The sequence below is a fragment of the Danio rerio genome, chromosome 19 (assembly GCF_049306965.1).
Source record: "Danio rerio strain Tuebingen ecotype United States chromosome 19, GRCz12tu, whole genome shotgun sequence".
Classification (NCBI taxonomy): Eukaryota; Metazoa; Chordata; class Actinopteri; order Cypriniformes; family Danionidae; genus Danio; species Danio rerio.
The window spans coordinates 32,658,392-32,670,679 of record NC_133194.1 but is presented as its reverse complement, the minus strand read 5'-3'; the positions used below and the strand labels follow the sequence as shown (position 1 = coordinate 32,670,679).

The 12,288-nt window shown below is 37.5% G+C and overlaps 1 long non-coding RNA gene across 2 annotated transcripts in view; it reads left to right on the top strand.

Moving 5' to 3' along the window:
* Positions 1-1,321: 1,321 nt before the first annotated feature.
* The window catches only part of LOC141379125 (uncharacterized), a 137,266-nt gene continuing 126,299 nt past the window's right edge, over positions 1,322-12,288 (top strand). Inside the window, exon 1 of one of the 2 annotated variants that reach the window (XR_012395126.1) lies at positions 1,322-1,563. This is a non-coding gene — a long non-coding RNA (uncharacterized lncRNA). The remainder of the gene's footprint in view (positions 1,564-12,288) is intronic. The other variant, XR_012395125.1, reaches the window with a different exon arrangement.

Genomic DNA, 12,288 nt, shown 5'->3' with positions numbered 1-12,288 from the left:
AAGTTCTTTTTTTAAAAAAAATTATTCTACAGATCAAATCATCGTTATACAATAACTTGCCTAATTACTCAAGCCTGCCTAGTTACCCTAATTAACCTAGTTAAGCCTTTAAATGTAACTTTCACTGTATAGAAGTGTCTTGAAAATATCTAGTAAAATATTATTTACTGTCATCATGGCACAGATAAAATAAATCAGTTATTAGAGATGAGTTATTAAAAAAACATCTGCTCTCCTTTAAACAGAAATTGCGGGAAAAAAGAAAGGGATATATATATATATATATATATATATATATATATATATTAAAGTTGTTTATTTTAGTTTGGCTTGAGTAATTATATTTATAACAATAATATATGATGATAATAATAATAATAATAATAATAATAATAATAATAATAATAATAATAATAATAATAATAATAATAATAATAATAATAAAAACATATATAAATAAAATAAGTTCAATGTTATTAGCCCCCTATAAGAACTTACAGTATGTTTTTGATTGGCTAATTAAGACCAGTTAACCTAGTTAGCCTTTAAATGGCACTTTAAAATGATTACAAGTATCTGTAAAATATGTGATGTAACATAACATGAAAACAGAAGAAATTAGTTATTAAAAATTTGTTGTTTAAACATGTTGAAAAAACATTTTCATAACAAAAACCTCTCTGTTAAAAAATAAATATTTGGAAAATATTTAAATAAGAATTAGAATTTAACATGCAGGAGGGCTAATCATTTTTTCCTTCGCCTCGTAGTTTCTTAGTTTCTCTAATAACTCAGTTTTCAAAAAAGGAAAAAAAAAAAAAAGAACACTCAGTGGCTTTTTGACTCTCACTGCATGTGATCTTCATTGGGAAACCCTATCTGTAGTGCAGCTTCTCTTTAGGTGAGCCTGATCAATTACACCTGCGACATTTTCACCCTCGCGTGCGATTGAGATCCTGCGCCGTGTGATAAGAGGTTTTGATTGCAGTCGAGACTGTGAAAAACGAGACGGTGTTGTGCTGTCATCTGTTCTGTTCACTCCTCGACATCTGTCCCCAGCAGAAGTAAACCTCACCAAAGCTCGCAGGTGCTGGGCTGAATATTCATTAGACCAAGTTGCGTTGGATGGAGGATGGCTGTGCATCGCTTTTAGAGAAAATCAAAAAATCAATGCGCTCCCCGTTCACCCCTGGTTAGCCACAGCGGATTAATCCAGTGCAATGCAATCTACTGTGCCTGGATCAGATTACACCGGCCCAAATCTCAGACAAGATCCTAGCTAATGGATAATACATGCAGGTCTGAGCGATGTAAGGAAACCACAGCAGAGTTAAATATTGCCCGGTTACAAAGAGATGAGCGAAGTTGGATGGAGAGAGAGAAGCATGGATCGATATTTGCCTTGAGACATATAGAGAGAGTTCGTAAACGCAGGCAGTTAAAGCTGCTCTTTATTTGTTTATAAATCGTACCGATGTTTTTTTTCCCTTCTCCTTCACACATTAGCTGAGGCAAATATATTATCAATCTGCTAGGGGTGAATCGATAAGCTTCGCCACTGAGGTAAGGTGATCTACAGTCCAGCTTGGAAGAAAAGTATAATTTCGCTGTATCATGCAGTATCTAACCTGATATTGACATCTAAAAAGAATAAGGGCATTACATTTCACCCAGGAACATCTGGCAGTAAATCTTAGTAATTCATGTGGCTATGCTGGAGGATGGCGCATGCAACAACAAGGTCATGGGTTCAATTCCCAATGAACACACAAACTGAGGAAAATTAATACGGTTTATTTAAATAGCCTTTAAAGAAACCCATTACGTAACAGTGTACTGTTCTGAATTATTAAATGATGGGTTGTGAACACATTCAATCATCGGTTAAAAAAAAAGTAATAATAAAACTGCTTATAAAAAAGTCAATAATTAAATAATTAAATACATTATATGGATTTGCCGGTAATATTTTGCTTTTCATTATAAATATTAGGGCTGCACGTTATTGGAAAAATCTGACAGTGCGATATTTAGTTTTTCCGCGATATTTATTGCGATATACTTTGTTATACTTGGAAATCATTTTTGGTCACACTTTATTTTAAGGTTCAGTTCTCGATCTTTGAATTTTTTGACTTTTGCTTCAATAAACTTTTAATTTGTTCCTTATTTATAGTTATAAAGGTAGTTTAGGTATTGGGTAGAATTAGGGACGTAGAATAAGATCATACAGAACATGTGCTTTATAAGTACTTAAAAGCAGCCAATATCTCAATAACATACATGCTACTACGGTGCTAGTTAATAGTTAGAATTTATATCGGAAGTGTTGCAGAATGTAATAATTTTGATTGACTGGGGTGATTCTGTAGAAGAGTGATTCATGCATAATATGTAGTAAATGAACTACAAGCATAGATAAATACAAGAAAGCTAAGATAAAAGTGAAATAAACAGTGCATGCATTATGGTTTTGTATATGTAAATGTAAAATTTACATTGCAAAGTCAACTCAATAGTGCTTGTCTTTGCGATGTAATAATTGTGGATGCACACATTGCGATAACGATGCTGACATCGTTGATATATATATTATACCAGTTCTGTATGGTTCTTGAATCTGATTGGCTGATAGCTGTGCGATATTCTGCGAAAAACAGCCCTAGAACAGCCTCTTCATCGTTGTGTATTACTCCACCTACACACAGCGACAAGCAGAGGACACTCTACAGTTCAGAGCATCGAATTCAGTTCATCGGCCAACACCAGCCTGTCTGAGCAGACCAACCAAAGTGACGGTTTACGTTCTGCAACAACATACTGACAGAAACCACATACTAAGTTCTTAGGGGAGAAAAACTGTATTTTCTCAGCTTAACTGTGCGTTCACACAGAAGGCGCTCTGGCTGCCCTGGCGACAACGCTGTCTGCTTTCAGCTCCAGCGTCAAGAGCGTCCAAATTCACTACATTGATCTCGTATTTAAAGGAGCCATTGCAGCATATCATATTAGTTAAATTCCCGCATAAATCATGCTTTCTTTTGAAAATGTTGTGCACTTTTTAATCAAATTCATTTAACTATGGAAGATCGAGTTGCGTGTAGTGTGGCTTTGCTCCACTTCTGCTATCATATTATATTGTCGCATGAGATTCCCACTTTTTAAAGAAAAAGTATAGATAACATTGATGCACATCAGTAACTCGCTAGTAACTTTTTTAATATATGTTTCTGTACGAAAATATTGTAAATAATTAGAAATCCAGTGACCGCAATAATCAAACCTTTGGGAACAACTGTGGTCGGAACCAAAGTTTACAGTGACTGTGTTCTTTGGACTCCTCTTAAGTGGTGGACTTCTACATTCTGATTGCTTGCTGCTGAATCACATCATAGCTCCTCGCCGCTCCTCACCGCCGGCTTTCATTGAAAATGAATGACTTCTGGCTACTTTAATGCTCTGTCTCTTTCGGTGTGAAGGTACAGTAAGTTTCAAACTACAGCTGAACAAATCATTATACATCAAGTAAGTGACATTTTAAGTCGATCTCTTTCTTTTGCATTTTGTAGTGATGTATATATCACAGAAACTTGTAGTGTTTGCTTTGCTCTGGCTTTTGGGGTAAATTATTGTAAAAAAGTCCAGATTGCAACAGAGAAATACTGGGAAATCTCTGTAGATTGATGGGATTTCATGCCGTTCAACCTCATAATCTTAAAACGTGAGCAAAAATTTCCAGAACATTATCATTCGTTTGCGGGCATCCAGGAGTCTCCCTAAGCATCCGGGAGACTTGGGATGTCTGAGATTACATTAACGTTACTAGCCATTTTGCGAGTTTGTCAAGCACGTGCCTGGAGTAGTGTTTGGAGGTTGGCAGCAGGCAGGCTGACACAGAAGCTAGCAAGATTGCTAATGAGCGCATGCTTTAATAAGTGATATTCTGAGTTTAAAATGGTCCACTGTTTAACAAGACAGCGGGGAAGGCAGCATGTTGTCTGCCACGTCATTTGGGATGCCATGTTGAGCGTTGTTGCACTGAAAACATTAGATTTTGTACTTATTCCCTATTATCTTTTTAGATATTAGTCTGAATTGAATCGTTCGGTTCATACCGAACCGAAAGTCTTGTACCGAATGGTTCAATATGAATACGCATATCGTTACACCCTTAATATATATATATATATATATATATATATATATATATATATATATATATATATATATATATATATTTTTTTTTTTTTTTTTTTTTTTTTTTTCTGCTGTTGAGCATGCTGTTGAGCATGTTCTTAAACAGGGCTGATTTGCCATTGTTTTCAAATGTTCAACAGAAATGACTGTGATTGGCTGTTAAGGTCATCAGGTCATAATTCATTTTGATCACATCGTTATAAATATTTGTTAATATTGCCATACATACAGTATATATTTAGTTCAACTGAATTAAACTGCTTCCATATAAGTGTTAAGGCACTGTAATTAACATGCTATTAGTGGCCAGTTACATTCATCTATTTCTAATCTCGTTGGCTTTTTCGAAAGGATTTCTGTTTTTGCACTCTAGTTATTCTGCTCCAAATGATGAATTCCATTCATTACTTCCACAGACCTGCAGGTCAACGCGAGCCATGGCTAAACAGATTTCATTAACCAAGAGCAAGGCAGGCTGGAAAAAAGAAGCAGTGCTAGTCGACCTTGGCTGTAAGGTTACCCGCTTATTGATTGTTATCCCCCTCCTCTCCTTCTCTGCCTTTCTTTTGTGGGCTAGCAGGTCAGCTCGATAATGTTTCACCCTTTGTGTACAGTGTGTGGACCGTATCTTGTTATGTCTATGGTTCGAGTGGTGTAGAGATAAGAAATGCTTGTGCTTTTGTGGGACTGCGGATTTCAAGCTATAGATTTTTGGATTATATGGTGTAGAATATTTCACACCAAGTACTGCTGCAAGTGTATATATATATTTGGAGATGTTACAAATTACTGCCTCCAATTACTTGACTGGAATTGGCCGAGGGAGCACACTGTTGACTTTATAGTTGGCCATGTACACAGTGCAGTTAAATACGGTTGTCAATCGTTTTCTGAGGGCTTAATCCTGTTATAGGCACAGGAGTTTGGCGATTTATGGGAGTGACGACCGTAACTACAAATGAATTCAGGTAATGACAACTAGACTTTCATTAAATAAGCGTAATGTTTACAGAACCGCACTGAACAAATAGTTATTATAGCACATTTAATTAGAAAAAGCTTATAAGCAGCTTAAAGTCAACATGATATCAAAATCAACCTTATTTATGCCTTGAAATAGGTCCTGGTTGTATTATACACAGTTCATGGTAGGTTATTCCAAAGGGAAATAGTACTTGCTGGAAGAATATTTCAAGTTTATCATTATTAAATGACTTCCCTGGTGAAAACACTCCTAGCATACTTTTACAAAGAGCATTTGTTATGGAACAAAATATACTTTAAATATTATTTGTAAGTGCAAACTGAAGGTAAGGTTTCAGACACTTCATTGCAGTTTCATGAAAATGATGTTAAATGCACTTCATCTTATGGAGAAATATAGAGTATTGTGACATTTGTAAAGATGAAGTTGTAACTTAGTACATTTAAGACAATAACTTGAAATGCAATATGAAAAAACATTACAGTTATGTTTTTAGCATTGTTAGTTAACAAATTAAACTGTGAATTTTGATAAAACGTAATGATTTAGGCAAGGCAGTGGTGCAGTAGGTAGTGCTGTTGCCTCACAGCAAGAAGGTTGCTGGTTCGAGGCTCGGCTCAGTAAGCGTTGATGTGTGGAGTTAGCATGTTCTCCCTGCCTTCGCGTGGGTTTCCTCCGGGTGCTCCGGTTTCCCCCACAGTCCAAAGACATGCGGTACAGGTGAATTGGGTAAGCTAAATTGTCCGTAGTGTATGAGTGTGTGTGTGTGAATGTGTGTGTGGATGTTTCCCAGAGATGGGTTGCGGCTGGAAGGGCATCCGCTGTGTAAAAACTTGCTGGATAAGTTGGCGGTTTAATAAAGGGACAAAGCTGACAAGAAAATGAATGTAATGATGTAGGGGACGACACGGTGGCTCAGTGGTTAGCACTGTCAATTCACAGCATGAAGGTTGCTGGTTCAAGTCCCGGCTGGGTCAGTTGGCATTTCTGTGTGGAGTTTGCATGTATTTCACGTGTTGACGGGTGCTCCGGTTTCTTCCGGTTTCTTAGTTTGGCCATAGTTTGTGTGTGTGTGTGTGTTTGTGTTTGTGTGAGCATTTGCTGGATAAGTTGGCAGTTCATTCCGCTGTGGCGACCCCTCATGAATAAAGGGACTAAGCCAAAGGAAAATGAATGAATGAATGATTTAAGATCTACTTTAAAGCAGCACTGTTTACAGTTGACCAGTTACATTCAGCTAATTTTGTTTCATTTAATAAAGGATTTCTGTTTGTGCACTGTCAGTTATTGCGATTTTAATTGGTTTTTAAAAATTATTTTGGAAGTTTGATTTGATTTGATTTATTTATTTTCGAACAAAATATCATACATAAAATATCATTAACAAATAATACATTTCAACATGGTCGAAAATGGAATGGGATGAAGCACAAGCTTATTATTTTCCCACCCCATTACCACATACATCATTTGTCTGTTACTTAAACGTATTTCTTATTTTACATATCTAGTTGAAGTCAGAAATTGATAGCCCTCTTTGATTAGTTTTTTTCTTTTTTAAATATTTCCCAAATGATGTTTAGCAAAGCAAGAAAAAAATGTCACATTATGTTTGATAATATTGTTTGCATTAATCTCTCAGACATAATAAACTCTATAAAATTAACTAAAATATCTGTGAATGTGAACGAGAAAAGAATAAATGATCAAATTAAATTGTTAAAATAAATGAGAAGCAGATCAGTTTGAATGTAAAAGGAAAATACCTTAACACTGCCGGTGCTAAATCATTTGCGGTTGGTACGCAGAGGGCTGATCTGCTCCCGGGCTGCAGGTGGAAGAGACTGCTGTTGGAGGACTGATGATTTTTGTTAAACATAGTGTAGTACAGCTGTGTACTACACTATTTTACATAGTGTAGTATTTGACATAGTCAGTGGACTTAGTTTGACATGTCCACTTAACAACACTGGTAACAGGCAACTACACTTACCAACCACAAGAGGAGCTGTGACATATATTTGCAACTTAATTTGTACTAAATTTTAGCTTTAACCATTTTAAAACAATGTCCAGCTGGAAAAGCTTGCCAAAACTCAATGCTTGTTCTATTACTTGCTGTATTATGACCATAAAGACCGTAAACACCATGGGTCAACAATGTCTTGTGCATGTTGCTGAGCAACATATAAAACAATGTGAAGACTTGAATGAGGCAGCCTTTATGCTTCTCTCTTGACTTTAAAAATATAATTGGCTGAATCATAGAAAAGCTGAATTAAGATTGTGTGTAGGGTCAAATCGAGATCGCAATCTTTTTTCGATTATTCAAGCAGCCCTAGTAGTAAATTAGGAGTTTATTGTACATGACACAGTTTTCAATTAAAGGTTGAAAAAGATTGTTTTTCAGAGTGCAGAATTAAAAAAAAAAAAAAAAAAAACTATACCGTTAGTACACGTACTACGCGACTACTCAGAACTGTCAGATACAATACTCTTTGTCAGATTATGGGCCCATTTACACTATCAGGACTTGAATCCCAATTCCAATTTGCTGACTATATCAGATTTTTTTTTGCCTGTCCGTTTACACGTTCTTTTATTTGTGACCCATATCCAATTTATGTGTTAACACTTGCCATACAATTTGACTTTGCGCATGCGTAAAGGCGAGTTCTAGCATCTCCGCCACACTAGCCACGATGGAAGAAATTGTCTTGCTTTTAGCTCTGCGAAATATGCAAGTTCGTCCAACCTTAAAATGAGGAGAGAAAGGTCCGTCATTGCAGCTTGCGACTAGGGTTTATATATAGTGTTCTCCACCATTCAGAGGAATTTGTATGTATGAGAGAGATCACAGGTCTCGTGGGTGCAAATTGTGGCGACTGACCACTTTCCTCCTCCATGTTTCCTCTGTTGTTGTTTACCGCGTTGTCTCCACACACGCTCTTCCATCTACGTCATTTAACCATGGAGAAGTACCACAATGTCGCAAGTTTAATGACGTACAAAACAGAATGCCTCAATAAATTCCATCTGCTTATTTACATGATGGTCCAACACAATCTCACGGCAATTCATAACTTTTTCATTTAGTGGCTAATTCGTATGAATTCGTACGATCTAATTCGTACAATTCAGTACGATTTGCTTATGCCCCAATGACGGTTGGGGTTAGGGGTGGGGTCAGGTGCCACGCCTCCTTTTTTAAAAATCGTACCATTTCGTACGACTGAACTCGTACAAATTCGTACGAATTAGCCACTAAACTGGCAAAATGTAAAATACTTACGTTTTCTCGTGAGATCAGGCTGGATTGTCACAATGTCACAAATACGATTTATATCTGATTTATTTCCACATATGAAGGAGGCCTGAAACCAATCTTTAAATATCTGAATGCAGGCATTTATTTTCATGTTTACATGGTTATAGAACAGATCCGATCTGTGTTTCATATAAGCAAAAAAATCTGAATTGGGTCACATTTAACTGGCAGTGTAAATGGGGCCTATCATATAATTTTTCATATTGTTATGTATTTGCAGATCAACATGAACAGGTTAATTGTGACATTGTTTTCATATGTGTTCTATAATATTTCATTCATCTGAGACACTTACAAAACTTTCTTCAATCAGGTTGTGGTGTCCAGACTGTGAAATGGGCAATGAAAACCACAGAGAGTTCAAAGAAGGGCCCTTCAATATCAGTTCGGCACGCAATCACCTGAAATAATAACTTGCCCCATTCTGTGCTCCAATAAGTTTTTGACAGTCAAAAAAAAGTGAAGTTTGTTTGTTTTTTTGTTTGTGAAGGTGGCACTAAGCTGTTCATTTCCTTATTGACATGTTCCACAATGAAAATGTTAATCTTGTTGGTGATAGGACTTGTATTTTGTGCCTAGCAGTGTTTTTGAGGACACACAGACTGCTGTAAGCAATGGAAATCCTCACAGACCTCACCAGGGGTCTCCGTTTTCATAACCAACTTCAAAGAGATGAATCTTAATCTCGCTCTGGCCCAAAACAAGACATCACCATTGCACTCGGCAACACCGTCTCTGCTGCTAAGTTATGTAGACTGGAGCGAGATTGGAGCGATCCTTTTGTGTATAAAGCGCAATTTAATTTGTATGTATGCAATGTACATTCCCCAGCATCCTACATGCAAGACTGAAGCGATGCATTATTTATGAAATCTTTTAAGATAGATGGATGAATGTGGACCACGTTTATGAATCCCAAGCAAAAAACCCAATGCGGAAAATGCAGATGCATCATGCGTGAAATCTGTTTTCTGCCACGTGTGACCTTTGTAATAATGAAACGAATAATGGTAATTGTTATGACGAGGCTGCACTGACCGGTCTAACTCCTTCTCGGGATATAAGGCAGGACGTTAGCCACGGATTATGCATATTTGTCATCCGGTTTCCAAAATGGTCGCTGGCAAATGACCTGCAGACATAAATTGCATTTAATTAGCGTCAAATGCCAATCACTGATCTGACTGACTGTGACTAATTAGGATCAAATACTAAGCACAGATGTGAGTGACGGCGCTGAGCTTTTCCTCGCATTTAATCTGCAGTTTTCCCCAGCTGCTGTTGGGTGAACCTGACAGCACTGTGGGGACGTGTAGCATTAGGGGGATTTGTTCTGCTGGAGTCTCCTCTCCGTGCTTCAGAATGCTGGCCTTTGATGCAGGATTATGCCTCTGATTGTGACTCATGCCCTCGATTAGTGTCTGTTTTTGGACGGGGGGAAAAAAAGAAGCAGGGATGTTCACGGCATGGCAAAGGCTCATAGGCCCGATCGTCACTCTGTATTAGTATCCTTATCACTCAGTGGGGGAAATTAGAGCCTATTAGATACCCGAGCAAATACTGATGAATCAGAAGGGGAAGATATAAATAGAGCTTCGTATTGAAGGTTAATGAAAAACTTATGCTCTTGGATGGCGCTTTCTGTGTGAGAGGGAAAAGATAGAGCGGTAAAAGTGGCCTTCTGAAGATTGTTTACGTCTGGTGTTCAGATGTGTGATGCATTTGATCATATGTGGATGATGCTAAATAAAGATATGCGCTTTCTTTCATAATGTAAACTCTTATGTAGTTCTTATTAATGGTTTACGGATCCAGTTGATTTGATTTTCAATTATATTATCCAAACATATATTTTTTTTACATTACTTATGACAGGTGAGGCGAAACAGTGGCGCAGTAGGTAGTGCTGTCGCTTCACAGCAAGAAGGTCGCTGGTTCGAGGCTCAGTTGGCGTTTCTGTGTGGAGTTTGCATGTTCTCCCTGCATTCGCGTGGGTTTCCTCCGGGTGCTCCGGTTTCCCCCACAGTCCAAAGACATGTGGTACAGGTTAATTGGGTAGGCTAAATTGTCCGTAGTGTATGAGTGTGTGTGTGAATGTGAGTGTGGATGTTTCCCAGAGATGGGTTGCGGCTGGAAGGGCATTCGCTGCATAAAAATTTGCTGGATACGTTGGCGGTTCATTCTGCTGTGGCAACCCCGGATTAGTAGAGGGATTAAGCCGACAAGAAAATGAATGAATCAATGAATGAATGACAGTTGTGTAAAACCAAGTGCCATTCTCAAAACTGAAATATAATATGAAAAGCTAAACTAAAGTATGACAATGGTACAAATTACTTGTAATAAGCTGCAGAGTCACCCAAACTGATCTTAAAAAAATTGTTTTGTATGGGTTATTGGGTTATTACTATTAGGGTTTTTTGAAAATTACCTTCTATGCAGTGGGCAACACAGCTTTAAGTATATGAAAACATGCAGCTGAGGGTTAAAAGAGGTTTAAAAATATAATTTTGAAAAAAAAAATTCGAATTATTTGTTTAAAAGATTCATTTGTTCGAATCGTTTGCCTGTTTGTATGAATGTTGACACAAAGCAACACCAAATATGAACTGCCAGGTCTGGTAAAACGTGAACTCGCCTTTCGCTTCGGACACTAGCAGTTTGTTTTTAAAGGAAGGATCAGCAAAGACTACTAATGTATTGACCTTATTCTAAACTGCGGAAGTGTGCCTGTTTTCGCGATTGTCTTAGAACTTCCGTTAAAGTCGCCTATGGGAGAAATGAAAAGGAATAATAAACGGCAAAAAACGGTCAAACTACTTGCTCTACAAACAAATGTTTGCATGATTATACAGACCAAGTAGAATAATATAACAAGGAAATATCAGTTTGCAACATCAAACAGCGAAACGAGCAGTTTTTAATGTCTAAAAATTAATGGAAGTGAATGAGACCGGAAGTCTCGTGCCAAAAAGATTCAAATGGCAGCGCCCGCTCGTCTGCGGAGAATAAGGTCAATAGGACTTTGTCAGTAACTGTTACACAGTTTGGACCAGTTTCTTTTTCCTCTAGATCCTGTAAGTCAGGAGTGTCGAAACTTGGTCCTGGAGGGCTGGTGTCCTGCAGATTTTAGCTCCAACTTGCTTCAACACACCTGCAAGCATGTTTCTAGAAAGCAGTAAGAGCTTGATTGACTAGCCCAGGTGTGTCTGATTGGGGTTGGAGCTAAACTTTGCAGGACACCGGGCCTTGAGGACCAAGCTTGGACATGCCTATACTCTCAGAAATAAATGTACGCAATTTGTCACTGGGGTGGTTCCTTTTCAAAAGGTACACATTTGTACTTGAAAAGTCCGTAATGGTACCTCAAAAGTATATGTGATTAAAATGGCTGCCTGGTTTTCTGTAGTTTGCAAAATATATATCTAATTGCGTGTTGTAAGTTTTAATCACTCGTCACAGCTTGTAATCACATATCTGTTATAGATCAGTGCTTGTAATGTATCTCTCAGGTAAAATGTTTATAGGGGCTATTCACATATCGCATTCAAAACAACATTGGAAACGCAAAGCATGCTTCTTCCTTTACCAATTTAAATGCGTTTTGTGCTCACGATCCTCTGCCGTTTGCTTTTGCTATGGCCACCATCAGCTGATCCTCACACGTGCTACGCGGCCAATTTTCAAAATATTTCACTTTTTGCCACTGTGTGTATTAATACTGAATAATAATAATGCATTTTAGTCGTCTTTCTTGACACTCAAGGTCACCAAACAG